Source organism: Schistocerca serialis, chromosome 2 (assembly GCF_023864345.2).
Source record: "Schistocerca serialis cubense isolate TAMUIC-IGC-003099 chromosome 2, iqSchSeri2.2, whole genome shotgun sequence".
NCBI classification, from domain to species: Eukaryota; Metazoa; Arthropoda; class Insecta; order Orthoptera; family Acrididae; genus Schistocerca; species Schistocerca serialis.
In genome coordinates this window covers 1065370426-1065390787 of record NC_064639.1, presented here as the reverse complement: position 1 = coordinate 1065390787, position 20362 = coordinate 1065370426, and the positions used below count along the sequence as shown (strand labels likewise).

At 40.8% G+C, this 20362-nt stretch overlaps 1 non-coding gene across 1 annotated transcript; it reads left to right on the top strand.

Moving 5' to 3' along the window:
* Window positions 1–19500: 19500 nt before the first annotated feature.
* On the top strand, window positions 19501–19584 carry Trnas-gga (transfer RNA serine (anticodon GGA)). The gene is given in 2 exon segments: window positions 19501–19540; window positions 19550–19584. It is a non-coding gene; the product is annotated as a tRNA-Ser (tRNA).
* Window positions 19585–20362: the final 778 nt, after the last annotated feature.

The window sequence follows — 20362 nt, the reverse complement described above, 5'->3', positions numbered from 1 at the left end:
AGGAGGTTTCATTATGTTCTGTAGTGGAGGGACTAAGCAGAGGCGTAGCTATACTCATGGATAAGAAATAGGATAAACAGATCAAAGACTGCTCATACATAAGCAAAAGAATCCACAGTGGCACCATTAAAAGCGTATATAACCAGAAGAGGGAAAAAAGAATGAGTCTAGCTCTAGATCGGTTTGTGAAGAGCTACAGAAGACTGCGAATAAATACAGCGCTACTAACCAGATTACTATGAACGATGAGTTTAATTGCAGAACAAGAGATGCCCCAGTTACAAATATTATTGTGCTTTTTTGGAGGACCGTTGTGTAATGAAAATAGAAAAACAGTATGCGATTTTGTCGCTTACAATAATCTCAAAATAACGAACTCACTTTATAAGAACAGAGACATCCATAAGATTCTTTACATCGGTAACTGACTATATATGTAAATGATAAGCAAGGAAGTGATACAATATATTACAGAAGACAAGTTATAGGATGAGATAATTTTTTAGTAATTATCAGAATAGATACATTTTAGATATGGAAGGAAAAAGACAAAACGAATGACTGAACAACATCAAAGTGTTTTAAAGTACACTTACATGAAAAGGACGGTGTCAAACATCTTTAGAAAAAGCAGATGAAGTAAAGAGGTAACAAACTTGGAAACTGAAGATAGTATAGAAGAGGAAGCAAAATCTAAAGAACATAGTATATAGAGTAACAGGAGTAGCTCTCCATAAAAATAAAATAAGGAAGAAAGAGGCGTACAAATTTGGAAGGAGATTGTAATGAAAGCTCTTGTAGAAAAGAAAAGAAAGAAACAGGAAGCTTGTATAAAACACTTAAACAATCCAACAACTGAGAAGAAACAATGCTGTAAGGACAGAAGAATATACTGCTCAAATTGTGGTAAGTAAAGCACACGAGGAACTTTCGGATAGTTTTACTTCTAATATCGAGAATGATGTACATGGTAGACAACAAAGGCAAATAAGCATTAAAAATTTAAAGGCAACAGTAAAGAGAGAAATTAACAGCATGAAGAAGAAACGTGGTTAAATAATTACAGGGTGTTATTGTATGATGATACAGCACACGAAATTGAAATTGAAGCAGTAGATGAGAAGGAATTAAATGAAATATAGTATGACAAATTAACGTCTCCATTAACATCACCTAAGAGCAGAAAAGCGCCAGGAAGAGATGATAATGATACTGAACTGCAGAAGTGTGAAGGACTGATGCCATAGCTACGACAGCTACACATCTTAAACGAAAACAAAAAAGATAAAAGCCGCTGTAGTAACTACAGAGGAATACGTTTACTGGAATCAGCAAAGGTCTATTCTAGGATTTTAGGTACAAGGCTTAGAAACATAACGAAAGTAGTACTACGTGAGGAACAAATGGGTTTAGCAAACAATGAGTCACGGTAGATGCAGTCATTATTTTACAACAAATAATACAAAAATATCGCGGACATAATAAAGAAACATATATTGCTTTTACTCATTAAAAAAAGCTTTTGGAATTTTCAGTAGAGAGAAATCTTGGAAGATAATGACGCGTAGTAGATATAACACAAAGCTAATAAAGGCGATAAAGAGTTTACATCGGGACACAACTGTCTTCCTAGATCTCAACGGAATAGCGTTGTTCAACATATACATACATGAAATAAAGCATATCTGGAAAATAGAAATACAGAAAGGTACATACCAAGAAAGGAATACTCTTGTAAATACCTTACTACATCCTGACGAAGATGTGATCGTAGCAGATAAAGAAAAGAGCTATCACAAAGAAAATTACTTACTGAAACAAGTAAGTGCGGAATTTGACACTGAGACCTCAACCAAAACACTAAGACAATGGTATTCATGGTGAAAGAATAAATTAGAACCAAAATAATAGATAAGAAGACTTTAGAACGTGGAAACCAAAAGACAATGGTCTTCATGAGGAAAGAATGCATTAAAACCAAAATAGCGATAGATCCGAAGATTTTAGAACAAGTAAACTAATTCAGTTCATTAAAAGGTGAGGTGAAGTACGATTATAGCAGAGATATCGAAATTGAGCTAATTAAATTCAGCCATGTACGTGAAAAATTAATAAGAACCTTAAAAACAAAACTGGTAAAAATACACAAATTAAATTCCACAGAACTACTGCAGTCCCCATATTGCTCTTTGGAAATGAGAGGGAGGTGATTTCCCAGAATCAATAAAGCGGTATACAGGCACAAGAATAGAAATTCCTTTAAAAGTGGTAAAGGTTGCACAACAGAAGATGGAAATAAAAAGTTCATTGAAAATGCTAAAATTCTAGATTATAGAAGAAAACTAAGAGGTAGGCAAAGACCCCCGAAAAGATAAATAGCGTAACAGGAAGTTTTGCCTAATACCTCAAGAGAGAAGACGAAGAAGAAGAAGAAATCCAGCGTTTCGTTCCCACATGTAGAGAGCAACTTCAGCGGGTATGTAGCCTCTACGAAGGTCCGATTCACATCTTGATTCGCTAGTAATTTTTTTTTTTTTTTTGCGCAATAAACATGATTCTCTCAAAGGTTTTCAACGTATTCTGTTACCTTAACATGTGCCTCAACAATGGCTAACAGAAAATACGATAAAAATGAATATTTACCATTGCAAAAGACGCCTGAATACTCATATATCAAATTTCACAAAATTCGACATTTTAATTTCTGAAGATTTCACAAAACTCAACTATCCCTTGTTTTCTATTGCATGGCTGCAAATCTGAACGTAAAATTTAAAATTTATATTTAACAGCCTTTACACTCTAATATGCTCTTCGTGGGCAATCACACAACATCCTACCAAATAAACCAAGTGTTTGCTAAGTGATTATTCAACAACAATGAATACCCTCCCACGTAATTTTCTTTCATATTCATCGACTGCTGCACCATAAGATTAGTAGCTGTTGAACATAATTGTAGGAACATGATTGTTAAGATGTTAGAAGATTTAGAATATTCCTAAACAGATTAGGAAGTGAAAAAGGAAGAGAAAGCGGAAGTTGTCAACATTAAACGAGTAAGAAGAGCACATCCTCAAACGAAGATCTGAATATTGACTGTAACTATAAACATCAAAGAAAACAGCATGTAAATCCGGATGTTTGTTGTTCAAAGATTTTACTAATTTTAGAGAATGCCTCTATAAGACAAAAGTTGAAAAGAATAATTTCCTTCTATGATACATGAGACTGAACATGCCCAAAAGTCGAGAAATGTAGACAAAGATCAATCTCATACTATAAATGAGAAGTAGAAGGCCGTGACATTCCTGTATGTCCCTCCACATTCAGAAAAGAGGCAGGTAGCTCTGACATTATTTATAAACTAAACAAAATGTTTGTAGAATGAAAAAATAGTCCGAACAGGTTACATTTATTTGATATGTATGTATTCCATGAGTGTCTGGAGGCAGACTCAGAGGTATTGCCAAAAGATATATTGTTGTTGTTGTGGTCTTCTGTCCTGAGACTGGTTTGATGCAGCTCTCCATGCTACCCTATCCTGTGCGAGCTTCTTCATCTCCCAGTACCTACTGCAACCTACATCCTTCTGAATCTGCTCAGTGCATTCATCTCTTGGTCTCCCTCTACGATTTTTACCCTCCACGCCGCCCTCCAATGCTACATTTGTGATCCCCTGATGCCTCAGAACGTGTCCTACCAACCGGTCCCTCCTTCTAGTCATGTTGTGCCAAAAACTCCTCTTCTCCCCAATTCTATTCAATACCTTGTCATTAGTTATGTGAACTACCCATCTAATCTTCAGCATTCTTCTGTAGCACCACATTTAGAAAGCTACTATTCTCTTCCTGTCCAAACTATTTATCGTCCATGTTTCACTTCCATACATGCCTACACTCCATACAAATACTTTCAGAAACGACTTCCTGGCACTTAAATCTATGCTCGATGTTAACAAATTCTTCTTCTTCAGAAACGCTTTCCTTGCCATTGCCAGCCTACATTTTATAGCTTCTCTACTTCGACCATCATCAGTTATTTTGCTCCCCAAATAGCAAAACTCCTTTACTACTTTAAGAGTCTCATTTCCTAATCTGATTCCTTCAGCATCGCCTGACTTAATTCGACTACATTCCATTATCCTCGTTTTGCTTTTGTTGATGTTCATCTTACATCCTCCTTTCAAGATACTGTCCATTCCGTTCAACTCCTCCTCCAAGTCCTTTGCTGCCTCTGACAGAATTACAATGTCATCGGCGAACCTCAACGTTTTTATTTCTTCTCCATGGACTTTAATACCTACTCCATATTTTTCTTTTGTTTCCTTTACTGCTTGCTCAATATACAGATTGAATAACATTGGGGAGAGGCTACAACCCTGTCTCACTCCCTTCCCAACCACTGCTTCTCTTTCATGCCCCTCGACTCTTATAACTGCCATCTGGTTTCTATACAAATTGTAAATAGCCTTTCGCTCCCTGTATTTTAACCTTGCCACCTTTAGAATTTGAAAGAGATTATTCCAGTCAACATTGTCAAAAGCTTTCTCTAAGTCTACAAATGCTAGAAACGTAGGTTTGTCTTTCCTTAATGTTTCTTCTAAGATAAGTCGTAAGGTCAGTATTGCCTCAAGTGTTCCATCATTTCTACGGAATCCAAACTGATCTTCCCCGAGGTCGGCTTCTACCAGTTTTTCCATTCGTCCGTAAAGAATTCGTGCTAGTATTTTGCAGCTGTGACTTCTTAAACTGATAGTTCGGTAATTTTCACATCTGTCAACACCTACTTTCTTTGGGATTGGAATTATTATATTCTTCTTGAAGTCTGAGGGTATTTCGCCTGTCTCATACATCTTGCTCACCAGATGGTAGAGTTTTGTCAGGACTGGCTCTCCCAAGACCGTCAGTAGTTCCAATGGAATGTTGTCTACTCCCGAGGCCTTGTTTCGACTTAGGTCTTTCAGTGCTCTGTCAAACTCTTCACGCAATATCGTGTCTCCGATTTCATCTTCATCTACATCCTCTTCCATTTCCATAATATTGTCCTCAAGTACGCCGCCCTTGTATAGGCCCTCTATATACTCCTTCCACCTTTCTGCTTTCCTTTCTTTGCTTAGAACTGGGTTTCCATCTGAGCTCTTAATATTCATGCAAGTGGTTCTCCTTTCTCCAAAGGTCTCTTTAATTTTCCTGTAGGCAGTATCTATCTTACCCCTAGTGAGATAGGCCTCTACATCCTTACACTTGTCCTCTAGCCATCCCTGCTTAGCCATTTTGCACTTCCTGTCGATATCATTTTTGAGACGTTTGTATTCCTTTTTGCCTGCTTCATTCACTGCATTTTTATATTTTCTCCTTTCATCAATTAAATTCAATATTTCTTCTGTTACCCAAGTCCTCGTCTTTTTACCTACTTGATCCCCTGCTGCCTTCACTACTTCATCTCTCAGAGCTACCCATTCTTCTTCTACTGTACTTCTTTCCCCCAATGCTGTCAATTGTTCCCTTATGCTCTCCCTGAAACTCTGTACAACCTCTGGTTTAGTCAGTTTATCCCGGTCCCAACTCCTTAAATTCCCACCTTTTTGCAGTTTCTTCAGTGTTAATCTACAGTTCATAACCAATAGAGTGTGGTCAGAGTCCACATCTACCCCTGTAAATGTCTTACAATTGAAAATCAGGTTCCTAAATCTCTGTCTTACCATTATATAATCTATCTGATACCTTTTAGTATCTCCGGGATTCTTCCATGTATTCAACCTTCTTTTATGATTCTTGAATCAAGTGTTAGCTATGATTAAGTTATGCTCTGTGCAAAATTCTACCAGACGGCTTCCTCTTTCATTTCTTACCCCCAATCCATATTCAACTACTATGTTTCCTTCTCTCCCTTTTCCTACTCTCGAATTCCAGTCACCCATGACTATTAAATTTTCGTTCCCCTTCACTACCTGAATGATTTCTTTTATCTCATCATACATTTCATCAATTTCTTCATCATCTGCAGAGCTAGTTGGCATATAAACTTGCACTACTGTAGTAGGCGTGGGCTTAGTGTCTATCTTGGCCACAATAATGCGTTCACTATGCTGTCTGTAGTAGCTTTCCCGCACTCCTATTTTTTTTTTCATTATTAAACCTACTCCTGCATTACCCCTATTTGATTTTGTATTTATAACCCTGTATTCACCTGACCAAAAGTATTGTTCCTCGTGCCACCGAACTTCACTAATTCCCACTATATCTAACTTTAACCTATCCATTTCCCTTTTTAAATTTTCTAACCTACCTGCTCGATTAAGGGACCTGACATTCCATGCTCCGATCCGTAGAACGCCAGTTTTCTTTCTCCTGATAACGACGTCCTCTTCAGTAGTCCCCGCCCGGAGATCCGAATGGGGGACTATTTTAGCTCCGGAATATTTTACCCAAGAGGACGCCATCATCATTTAACCATACAGTAAAGCTGCATGCCCTCAGGAAAAATTACGGCTGTAGCTTCCTCTTGCTTTCAGCCGTTCGCAGTACCAGCACAGCAAGGCCGTTTTGGTTATTGTTACAGGGCCAGATCAGTCAATCATCCAGACTGTTGCCCCCGCAACTACTGAAAAGGCTGCTGCCCCTCTTCAGCAACCACACGTTTGTCCGGCCTCTCAACAGATACCCCTCCGTTTTGGTTGCACCTACAGTACGGCCATCTGCATCACTGAGGCACACAAGCCTCCCCACCAACGGCAAGGTCCATGGTTCATGGGGAGGCCAAAAGATAGAAGCTGGAAATAATAGTACCTAAGGAGAATCGAGGTGGACACGCCGCAAGTCTCAGAAAAAGGGAAGAGGAGCAGACGCAGTTCTGTAAGGACATACTTAAATATAAATGCAAATCTTTTCATTACACTAGAAATAATGTTAAGCGGTCATATTTTCCACCAGTAAAATCTATAAAAAGTGCATGGTAGGTGCAATGCTTCTCGAGTTAAACACCGGTTATTGGGTTGCTCTCTTTCAAGCTATAGAAAGGTATTCTACAAACGTTTCAACCAGTGCTTTGGAAATCCTCATACTAATAGTTGCTCAGCTTATGCACACTTTCTTTTAGAGATAAAGTTAGCTCAAGATTTAGAATTACAAAATAATATAAAAACAGATTACGAGCTGCACATAACAATAGCAAAAAATATTTTAGTTATTTCAAATAAAAATAAAAGACAGTATCGCGAGAGTTTGTTTTAACGGCCAGCAGTATCAACACTTACCCAATATTTACATTCCATCCTTGTAATAAATGGCTACAAGAACTTCGGAAGTTCAGTACGAAATGAAGAATGAACCACCTGCTGCCATCTCTTTTGCGTTCAATTTATTTACACATAAATAAATTAAATGCAAAACACATGGTAGCTACTTTTTATTTCTTACCCAAACTATCAAAGGTCTGGTTGGATAACTACACGATCTTAAAATATTTACAAACGGAAGCCCACAAAGTAGTTAACTGCGAATGAGACTGGCTCAGTATGTAGGGGGATAGGAGGGAAGGGGAGAGGCACAATCTGCTGCGAGAAACTATTTAAATTCTATACAGCAAGATCTAATGAAAGAAAGTGCACCAGATCTTAGTCTCAGGTTATTTAGTGATACATGCTGTTGCCGAAACAAAATTCCACGATGATTGCAATGCTTATGAGCCACACTGAAAGCACAAAGTCCTTTAATGGATTTCAGATTTGTTTCGAAATACGTGAGCTTAGTTATTTTCCTCCTTACTGGGCTTTTGGCCTTGTTGAAAAGAAGAAAACACTAAACAATCAATCTGTCCTCAGAATGTCGTGATATTCTGAGAAAGTTTGGAGTAAAGACTTATATTGTTATGGTACTAAATGGGTCTCGAAGAGTATAATGGAAGTCAAACTGTCTTTTAAGATATCTAGCCTAGAGTAACGCATTACGTAAGAAGACACAAGATCAAGGCAAAATGCCTTGTTTCAAAATACTTACTTTGCTTCACCAACAGACGTTGAGGTGCTGAAAACTGGAGCGTTTCCGTTATGGTTGAATTACTTGAACCTTCATTAGTGTATCACATACGCAAAAGTAAAGCTAATATCGTGGAGAAGTTGGTGACTCATTTTGAAAATCATGCAATGGACGATAAAGAGCTCTGTTCAGAATTTGTAAAGGTGAATTCTCCTGATACTTTAGACAAAACTCTATATTATGAATAACATTTACATTAACGAGGATTGTGTTGCAGTATTGTTTTTGGTTTCATACAGCACTAAATCTAAACATTGTTTTAAAATTTGTACTATTGCTTTGGTTGTCATTTAAGAGTACCAGTTTCAGTTTCATAATAAGTTTAAGATACGAGTAACAGATTTTGTTACCGTAGAAACTTTTGTTCGTCTTTCAAGAAAAATATAAATTTACAGTTACAGTGTTGACTTGTTATCCTGATATTGTCTACAAAATGTAATACACTTAAGAGCCCATTGAATTTAATTCGTTAGAACGTACATTTGCAACACGTATCTTAATAAAATTAAGGATTATGCACGAATATGTGAATATGACGACTCATGTAAAAGTTTTCAACTTATTTTCTTCAACAAAGGCTGTTAAGGTGTAACTCCAGTTATTCCTTCATCAGTCCATGACTACGTGAATGACCAGTAGCACATTTTTTGAATCAACGGAATTGAGTGCAACTAAAAAATACCTCTCATTTAAAATTCTGTAAATAATATTTGCTGAGTTTTGTTAAAACTGTTCTCATATTATTCTAGTATTTGGAGATCTCTAGCGCCTCTTGATTCTTTGTCACCCCGTTTCCAGCATCACCCCCTCTGCTACTGCATATAGGCGAATCTTACCCCCACACTTTGGTATTGTCATCCATTATTGATATTTTTTTTTAAATTTCACGTCTCTATCTCATTGAGTAGTTAGTTTAAAATTTGTTGCTAATTTCGTATCGGACAGACAGACAACAAAGTGACCTAATAAAAACGTGTTAAAATGAGCGTGAATGCACACATCCCTGTACATGGGCTGTTGTCTCAGTGAAATTGGTAGCTTTAGCGAAGTGACATGCTGCTATTGTGTTAAATCAAAGTGATTACCAAGAGTCACACATCGAAATTTGCAGAGTCCTCCTCGTATTTTCGGGACGCTCCACAAAAAGTCACAATCGATGTTGTCGTACACAGATTAATCATGCAAACGACAACATTAGCACAGATGCCGGATGAGTTGACGTGAATCCTGTCTCACTGTATCCTCTCTACCAGTAGTGCTGTACGGTAGGAAAGGAAGAAATTTCTGTTGGACATCGTGAAAACTGCATATTACGTTCTCTGTCGACTTAAGCTGCGGCCACGTAGGTGTCAGAGTGGGAGAACAACATGTGGCGTCAGGACACAACCAAAACGCCCACTTTCAGGTCACGCTTACTCGCCTCATGTTCTCATCGCTGCCTGCTCAATACAACATGGCTACAACCAAGCGCCGGGAATACTGATGTGTTGGACGGAACTGACGTGGAAACTGATTTAATGATAAGGCAAGCCATGGCTAATCGATCAGGAGTAGTAGAAAAGAGCTAAACATTGAAACGTTTTTATGTGAACTGAATGATTCCAGTTGAGGATCTTTGATATTGTAGCCATAGAATACCGCACTTTCACGAATTACATTTGCCAACAATTACAGTATGTTGCAATTTCTGCAGCACTTTGATATCCTATTTACGCAGTTGTCTCGTTATAGGTGACTCCATTATCTATGAAAAGTCAGAGGCTCATATTAATATTGTGTACAACAAAAGTCCCAATTTATCTGCAAGGGATACGTCGGAAGATACTTCCGCGTTTGCCGATGACTTTCAGTCCAAATAACATCCTGCGTCCTCTCTACCAAGAAATCCTCAATCGACTCATATTTTCGTTTGAAACATCAATTGATCGTAGCTTCCTTAGAAAGTGTTGGTGTGTTACTGAATCAAACGACATTCGACATGCAAGAAATATTGAATCCGCCGGACTACCTTGTTCCTTGGCTTTAAGAACATCATGTGAGAAAAGGGCCTATTGAATTGCGTGTGATCGATGTTTTCCGAATATACTTTTCGGCATGACAGAGGTTGTCCTGTTAGAGTTACGTCATAACATTTTAGGCTCATAAATCTTTCTAAGACAACATAACAATAGTAAATTAATGATATTGGACTGGAGATACGTTTATTATTTCCGTCGTCTAATTATATGTTACACTACTGGCCATTAAAATCGCTGCACCACGAAGATGACGTGCTACAGACGCGAAATTTAACCGACCGGAAGAAGAGGCTGTGATATGCAAATGATTAGCTTTTCAGAGCATTCACACTACGTTAGCGCCGGTGGCGACACCTACAACGTGCTGACATGTGGAAAGTTTCCAACCGATTTCTCATACACAAACAGCAGTTGTCCGGAATTGTCTGGTGAAACGTTGTTGTCATGCCTCGTGTAAGGTGGAGAAATGCGTATCATCACCTTCCCGACTTTGATAAAGGTCGGACTGTAGCGTATCACGATTGTGGTTTATCCTCTCGCGACATTGCTGCTCGCGTTGATCGAGATCCAATGACTGTTAGCAGAATATGGAATTGGTGGGTTCAGGAGGGTAATATGGAACGCCGTGCTGGATCCCAACGGCCTCGTATCACTAGCAGTCGAGATGACAGGCATCTTATCCGCATGGCTGTAACGGATCGTGCAGCCACGTCTCGATCCCTGAGTCAACAGATGGGGACGTTTGCAAGGCAACAACCATCTGCACGAACAGTTCGACGACGTTTGCAGCAGCATGGACTATAAGCTCGGAGACCATGGCTGCGGTTACCCCTGACGCTGTATCACAGACAGGAGCGCCTGAGATGGTGCACTCAGCGACGAACCTAGGTGTACGAATGGCAAAACGTCATTTTTTCGGAATAATCCAGGTTCTGTCTACAGCATCATGATGGTCGCATCCGTGTTTGGCGACATCGCGGTGAACGCACATTGGAAGCATGTATTCGTCATCGCCATACTGGCGTATCACCCGGCGTGATGCTATGGGGTGCCATTGGTTACACCTCTCGATCACCTCTTGTTCGCACTGACGGGACTTTGAACAATGGACGTTACATTTCAGATGTGTTACGAGCCGTGGCTCTACCCTTCATTCGATCCCTGCGAAACCCTACATTTCAGCAGGATAATGCACGACCGCATGTTGCAGGTCCTGTACGGGCCTTTCTGCATACAGAAAATGTTCGACAGCTGCCCTGGCCAGCACATTCTCCAGATCTCTCTCCAATTGGAAACGGTTGGTCAACGGTGGCCGAGCAACTGGCTCGTCACAATACGCCAGTCACTACTTTTGATGAACTGTGGTATCGTGTTGAAGCTGCATGGGCAGCTGTACCTGTTCACGCCATCCAAGCTCTGTTTGACTCAATGCCCAAGCGTATCAAGGCCGTTATTACGGCCAGAGGTGGTTGTTGTGAGTACTTATTTCTCAGGATCTATGCAACCAAATTGCGTGAAAATGTAATCACATGTCAGTTATAGTATAATATATTCGTCCAGTGAGTACGCGTTATCATCTGCATTTCTTCTTGGTGTAGCAATTTTAATGACCAGTAGGAGATGAAATAAATCAATTGAAAATTCGGCACACAATGGCACAGGTTCGCTTGGATCTTGAGGCCTTGTCTAATATTAGCAACTTCAGTCGTTTTTGAACGTCACTGAGAGTAATTGCTACATCACTTACCGTACCTGTGTGGGAGTGCGATGGTAAAATTGAGGCACTGCTTCTTGTTCTTCGTTTGTAACGGAACGTTTGAAAACAGAAATTAGTATTTCTGTCTGGAGGTGTTATGGCAGGTTTTACATACAACCAGAGTTTCCCTGGCTTTCGTGTGAGGTCTTTTGACAAACTTATGATACAGCATTCAATGAAGGCTTCACGTGCAGCTCTTTTATGGGTGAAACGCGTTAGGGTTAGTGTCTCTCTACTACAGTCATAAGCTTTGTTCCACAGTAGTTGTGCAGTAGTCACTGTTTCATAGAGACTGCGTACCAATGAGATCCCTTCCATCATGAACTCAAACGGTACAAATGGCTCTGAGCACAGAGGGACTTAACATCTGAGGTCGTCAGTCTCCTAGAACTTAGAACTAGTTAAACCTAACTAACCTAAGGACATCACACACACCAATGCCCGTGGCAGGATTCGAACTTGCGACCGTAGCGTTCGCGCAGTTCCAGACTGAAGCGCCTAGAACCACTCGGCCACGCTGGCCGGCCATCATGAACTGTTTCACTAGGTACATAGGCCAGTAAATGAAGAAAACAGTGGGAAAATTTCGTACAGTCATAAATTTTTGTACAGTGATAGCTAGGAATGCCATGACCAATGTACTAAAAGACGAGCATGGTGGAATGTGAGCGCTGGGGTTTAAAGGTCCATTTTTAAATTTTTGTAGAGCTCGATTTTCATCGACCAGGCCTCAGTTCCATCTTTTACCTTTCCGTATAGATTTGTATTGTAAGGCCATCTTTGGAATTCTTGTTTCTTCCATTAGTTTCAGAAGTTCCTTCCGTTTTTGTTGACGCTTTTCCCTTTTGTCGTTTATTGCAAAAATATTCAGTTCTTGTCCAACTTCTTCGCTAAAAATTCTGTCCAGCTTAGTGCAGCCTTTGACTGCTTATAAAATTTCATTTCAGCAGACTCAATATCGCTAAGGTCTAGGATTCACTGCCATACAGAAGATCAGGTACAGCGATCCCCTTACACAATATCGTCTCCGTTTCTCTTCGAGTATTTCTTAATTTTTATGTTACTATGCCACGTTACTATGACATTTCCGTAATTTAATATTTACATCCTTACATTCTTCAAAAGAAAAATAGTTCCCCAGGTAATTGAAGTGACGGACCTGTTCCAAAATTTAATGTTCGATTACAATTTTGTGTCGTACTTGGTATTTTCATTTACTACTCTCATAAAATTATAATCCTTTCCCAATGAGCGGAAAAGATGGATTAATTTTTGTAGTTTGTCATCAGAATTTGCTACTAATACGTCGTCGTCATCATATGACAGCAAGTTAATATATTTATTCTTGTGTATACAGATCCCTTCTGGCGCTCTGTCTTTCCATTTCAGGATGTCATCGTCAGTATAAATATTAAATAAATTGGGCACCTAAGTATAGAATTGTCACAAGCCTTGCTTCATAAAAATCTTTCCCCCTGTGTAAATCAGTTCATTAAGTGGTTTGGGTACCCAAGTTTTAGCACAGTTTCCGACAGGATCTCTCTGTTCACTTTGTCAAATGCTTTCTGGAAATCTCTGTAAGCCAAACAGGTTGGTAAATTAGACTCTTCTCTTTTCTGTACGTTTATCGCAGAGTGAAAATATTATTGCTACATGACTTTCCTCTTATGAAACCAATTTGTTCTTCTAGAAAAAGCACATCTGTAACAAACTTCAACCTGTTATTTAATACGCATGAATATATTCTGTAGGCAGTGTTTAATATACTGACACCTCTATAATTTAAAGTTTTCGCGCAGTCATCTTTTTCGAACAGTGATAAAACTTTTCTTGTAAGCCAGTCTTCTCGAATAGTAGCGTTTAGCCAGGAGGCAATTATCTGATGTAGATCACTGAACTTAAGCAATAATCATACATGATTAATTAACTCTATGCTAACCCCGTCACGTCCTGACAATTTCTTGAATTTTTGTTCCTTAATCCATTTGTTGTATGGTAATTAAGTCTGTTTTCATATAGTCAGTTACATTTTCATAATGCCTGCTAGCTTTCGGATTATACCACAGATTCAAATAATGTTTTTATTTGTACTACATCTTTCTCATATCTACACTGTGCACCACAGTTAAAAGATCACTATTTCTAAACCATGTAACTGTCCCTCATCAAACCTCAGAAGTTTGACATTTGGCTCAAAGGTGCCTAGCTACTCCTCTTTACTGGTGCAAAAGCACGACGCACTGCAATCATACTCTCTGGTTCGGCGACGCTTCAACCAGTAAGATGTCGACAAACGCGAAAAAAAAGAGAAAGCCAGAACTGAGAAGTTTACGTGTCGTCTAAGGTGGGAGTGAAACATGGACGATAAATAGTTTGGACAAGAAGAGAATATAAGCTTTCGAAATGTGGTGCTACAGAAGAATGCTGAAGATTAGATGGGTAGATCACATAACTAATGAGGAAGTATTGAATAGGATAGGGGAGAAGAGAAGTTTGTGGCACAACTTGACCAGAAGAAGGGATCGGTTGGTAGGACATGTTCCGAGGCATCAAGGGATCACCAATTTAGTATTGGAGGGCAGCGTGGAGGGTAAAAATCGTAGAGGGAGACCAAGAGATGAATACACTAAGCAGATTCAGAAGGATGTAGGTTGCAGTAGGTACTGGGAGATGAAAAAGCTTGCACAGGATAGAGTAACATGGAGAGCTGCACCAAACCAGTCTCAGGACTGAAGACCACAACCACAACAACAACAACAAGGTGGGTTAATGAAATCACATGTGCATAATCCTGCCCAGCGCCACCATCGACATCTAACACAATGGGAAGTTCGGCGCACCCTCTGTTACCCGTATTTCTCTCCTTCTTTTGACGCCTCCCTCATAGAAGTCAGAAGCTCGAAGCCCGGCGTTGAAATGATGTGGTTTTCTTATAGATGGCCGAGGAAGACGCTTTAGAAACACGGCCGCTCAGAATCGACGAAAATGCGTGTATACGGTGCGGAGAGCGGGGGTGGGAGGGGGGGGGCTCATAAAGGGTCAATGGTACCACGCCTTTCCTTCGGGCGTTGATTGAGGCACATTTCGGGGTCGGAAACGAGAGTTACCATCGCGATCAGCAACAAGACGGCGTTCTCACCACTGGTAGCGTATTTTCATGGTGGAAATGTAGGAATTTACTCCAGTAGACTTTTATGTATCGTGCAACATACTATTAATCTATGTATTCATAGAGGGAAACAAACTGTGACAAGAAGTGCACACGTTTGCTTTCGTTTCCATGCTTTGTTAAGCAATTTGCAGTATTTCAGATTGCACCACCTTCATTTGATTACAAACGTTATCTCTCCTTGCACAAAGCCTTTTTTAAGTTTCTTTATTATAATAGCTACCTTCACAGAAGATGTAATTCTGCTAGTCAGAAAATAGCTCTTGTCCAACTTCGCATACCGTAAAGATCTCGTAAGAAGCGTATAACGTTAAGCTCCGTTTTATTATTCTCATGTTCCATGCAGAACACTCTTCATTTCCATTTTCGAGAATAGAGATCACTTACATTCGGTGGCAAAAATTAAGTAAGGAACGACCTTTTTTTTTTTTGTTGCTAGCGAGTTTTCTCATTTACCTTTTCCCGTGCGCTCAAACACTGATCATTCGACATGCAACATCAAAATATTTCGAACAAACGCGTTTATCCAGTTTATAAGAAGGCATAATATCCAGCAAGAGTCTGCCTAAACTGTTTAAGTGACAGCCATATTCACCTTTTTGCATAATAGCATCGTCCCACGCAATTTCCTCATTACACTTATGATTCCTTATTCCAACTGCACTGACGGAAAAAACTAGCAAACGAAAGAAGGAGTTGTGCGACGTAAACAATAGTTGGTAGGTCTGTTTCTAAAAAACTTAACTCCGGCCGAACAGGCCATGAAGGCCCAACGATACCGTCCGGCCGCCGTGTCATCCTCACCCCACAGGCGTCACCGGATCCGGATAGGGAGGGGCATGTGATCAGCACACTGCTCTCCCGGCCGTATGTCGGTTTCCGAGAATGGAGCCGCTACTTCTCAATCAAGTAGCTCCTCAGTTCGCATCCCAAGGGCTAAGTACACCCCGCTTGCCAACAGCGCTCGGCAGACCGGATGGTCGCCCGTCTAAGTGATAGCCCAGCCCGACAGCGTTTAATTTCGGTGATATAACAGAAACAGGTGTTACCACTGCGGCAACGCCGTTGGCAGGTCTGTTTCTACATCAGAAAAATAATGTATATTAAAATTTTGCGCCAGTCGTATAAGTGGCGCTAGTAGCGTTAGTATGAGGATGCAAATTACATGCGCTCTAAATATTCACTGCAACGGTCTTGAGCGTTAGTTATGTTTGACATAGGACTTGGTGTGTTGATGTTAGTCAAGAATAATTGTATGTCGACAGAGACGTCATTACCGACACCTCATTGAGTTTCAGTGAGGTCGTGTAATAGGTCTACGAGAAGCCGGATGTTTCTTCTGCAATATTGCACAAAGACGCGGCTGGAATGTAGCCACGTACGTGGTCGCTGGCAGTGACAGTCACAAGAATGTACGGTCTCAATAAGACCGAGCTCCGGACGGCCACATGACGTGGCACTACCGAGAGACAAGTTCATGGCCTATAGCGTGCTTTCCACTGATCCCTAACCACCTCTATTTGTGTCTTCAGCAGTGTCAAGTGATAGCTATTGGAGAACAAAGTGGAGATCTCTGTGTTTTATGATGAACACGTTCTGCTTCGGTGCCAGTGATGGCCGTGTGTTGTTAGAAGGAGGCCAGTTGAGGACCTGCGCCCAACCTGTCTGCCCGCTAGACACTCTGGACCTACACCTGGAGTTATGATCTGGGGTGTCATTTCGTGTGACAGCAGGAGAACTGAAACTTCCAAGGCAGATTGAAACTGTGTGCCGGACCGGGACTCGAACTCGGGACCTTTGCCTTTCGCAGGCAAGTGCTCTACCAACTGAGCTACCCAAGCACGACTCACGCCCCGTCTTCACAGCTTTAATTTCGCCAGTACCTCGTCTCCTACCTTCCAAACTTTACAGAAGCTCTCCTGCATACCTTGCAGAACTAGCACTCCAGGAAGAAAGGATATTGAGGAGACATGGCTCAGCCACAGCCTAGGATATGTTTCCAGAATGAAATTTTCACTCTGCAGCGGAGTGTGCGCTGATATGAAACTTCCCGGGAGATTAAAACTGTGTGCCGGACCGAGACTCGAATTCGGGATCCCCCAAGACTATTAGATTTTCATCTTCCTTTACGTACTGACTTACCCCTTGATATCCTCATATACTTTCCCTGTCTCTTCACCTTCGGCTTGCGACGTCGATATGTATAGTTGAACAATCGTTGTCGGTGCTGTTTTACTGTCGATCCTGATGAGAACAACCGTGTCACTGAACTGTGCGCTACCTTCCCATTCACAACGAATCCTACTCCCGTTGTACCATTTTCTGCTGCTATTAATATTAACCTGTACTCATCTGACTGGGCATTTCACTTCACCAACCCACACTTTATCTAGGTGTAAGCTCTGCATTTCCCCTTTCAGATTTTGTAGCTTCACTACCACGTTCTGTCTTCTGCCAGGGTGACTTCTTAAGCTGGAATTTTCGGCCGCCATTTCTGATGATTTGTATTCAAAGCCGAAGATATGGCAGGGGTCGAATCCCTTACCGAGGACGTGTTGATTACTAATCATAGACGTCATCCCTCCTTCTTTCAGGCACTTTACCGCGTTTTTAACGAGATCTTTAAGAGGTCAGCTGGTGATTTGGCGGAGGCCGGGTGGGCAGCGATCGCAACCTCAGGCGAGATGTGGTCCAAGACATCAAATGGCGCTTTTTTAAATTTTTTTTCATTTAATTTCTGTTGCCCTTTTTAGGTGCAAAGCATAACATACAGAAACTATAGGTGATGTTTAACACATGCAAACGTAAAACAGCTCCCAGCGCTTTCTAGATTTAGAGAATTCACTAACAAACGAAAAACATGCCCCTGCAACGGCCTATTTGGCGTGTATCCAGGTCGGCTTCTCGCTAACTTAAGAACAATATATAGTTCACTGAGTATATCAGACATGAATGGAAATTCCTGAAGTTTGATCTATGTTCTCGTTTCACTTCTCACGCCCGGAACAACCCAGCTAGCCTGAGCGTCAGTGAATAACGAACCCAGTAATTGGAAAAACATGTTCTTTATTTGACGTGTCGCCGCAAGATCATATGTTGCTCCTGCAGTATGTACCAGAAGTCTATCTCATCCTTGTCATCGGTGCGATACAGATAATACGTCGCCATCGCCTTTATCCAGATTACGGCGTTTGTCCTGGCTGTGAAAAGTAAACTGTCTGAGAATAGTAGGGCGTTTGTTTTGATCACCGTGTGCGCTGTACGCAATAAAAAGGCCTGCATTTTCTTCGTAAGAAACCAACATTTGATTGTCTTGACACAAACCAAACGATGCTCGTCGGAGGTCAATAGAGTGCAGTCATTGACAGTTCGGCAATTTGCCGTTCACCACTACATACTACAACGCACGTACCTCTGTAGGGAGAGAGAATGAAGATGAAATGCTCTCCGTATTCCTTGCCATTGTATCGGCGGATACCTTTGTTCAGGCACATTGCACGGGTATTGTTGCAAAGGAAGCTTCGATGTACGTCTGTCGTTGTGGGCATGCTGGTCTGCAGCAAATTGTCCTGCCCGTAACTGTAATCGACGAATAAGTCCCGATGGTGTGCGAGCGGTACCGTTATGTGGCCAACGCAGGGGAGGGGTGTGGGGGGAGGGGGGGGGGGCGAGGGGGGAGCGGAGGCACTTGCTCGAAGGTGTGATAGAAATCCACTGCCAACAGGGCCTCTCGTAATCTACACGCCGACATCAGTGCTATTACATCCCCGTACGTCCCTAGCGCCGTGCGTATATTGCTCTTCTCACCTAGACACGTTTGATCTGAATTTATTTCGACTCTGCTCTCTAATTGTTTACAGACTGTAATTACAAAGGCATCACTGAATTGTAATCAGGTCAGAACGGAACCAAAAGCACTGACTCGAGCTCAGATGTAAAAATACAGTTAATACCATGAATTAAAGTCAACCATAAAACGAGCAGAATAATTTGTACAGAACACAGGCACGTAAATGTTAACTATTTGCAAAACATTACGCGTAATGAATAGTTACTCGCTGTAATGCTAACTGTTACTGATTCTAGAAAGACAAATATCCAGAAATATTTGTTTTCTATTATAGCAAGTTATTTCGGGGAAGTTCATTCATTTAGCTACAATCTATAATTTTGTATTACACGGTTACGTAATTTACAAACGTGAGCAGGGTTTTCAATGCACACTTAAAAGATGAAATGTGTTTTTCTGAAGAGATGTGTTGACAACATTCATTTAAGTTATGTTTTTACGCTTTTGAAGTTGCTCATTAGTTTTTAATTAGTTGTTCTACTAAGCAAACAAACTTCACTGCTGTTAAACGACAAATTTTACACATTTCTCAGTTCTGTAAAACGTACTTCTTTACCATAATTACCAAAATTAAATAAGCTCATCACTTTCAGCATTTTACTATTCTTTCACTAGTTGTACTCTCGGTATCAATAGTGGTGACACGATAGGACCCATTTAGGTAGCCGGCCTGAGTGGCCGAGCGGTTCTAGGCGCTGCAGTCTGGAACCACGCGACCGCTGCGGTCGCAGGTTCGAATCCTGCCTCGGGCATGGATGTGTGTGATGTCCTTAGGTTAGTTAGGGTTAAGTAGTTCTAAGTTCTAGGGGACTGATGACCTCAAAAGTTAAGTCCCATAGTGCTCAGAGCCATTTCAATCTTTTAGGTAAATGACGGAGTAAAGTTCATTTACGCTATAACAGTTGCTCTACTAAAGACTCTTTTATTCAGTTAAGAAAATCTACTATTCTGGCTAGCCTTGTATAATTTAAAGATGAAACTGGTTGCATCTTACTTTGATGCGTTGCCGCTGGTGCAATATAAGGTATTATTCGGTGACAATGTATGGCAATAGGCTCTTCTTTACCGTCGCTCCAAATAACAAGTTTGGGCCCCAGTGCTCTTGTTGAACATTAATTCCTATTGATGACAATATTCTGTGAGTATTTACAACCACATAAAATGGCTGGTCATACAGTAAAAATCATGCAATTTATTCCTTACATTCCCGCGCGCCGCGTCTGTACTTGACCACTTGTCGCTAGCAACTCCCTCTGTCGACTAGCCTGACTCTGCTCTTACGCGCCCAGCGAGGATACTCTTTACTTTAAACGTGGTCTTTGGCTCTACGCAATAGCAAACTTCCCTGACTAGACCAGCGTTTTTACTACATCATAATTACTTTTGTGGCGGTGTTCGTAGCGACAAACAATTCGCGGTAGAAACGGCTTACGAAGTCACCGCCACACTTTTAATAGCGGGCCGACCGGTCCGCTGGAACAGTGAACAGAAAGATGAAAACCCAAACACTCTGATTAAATAAAAGTCGGT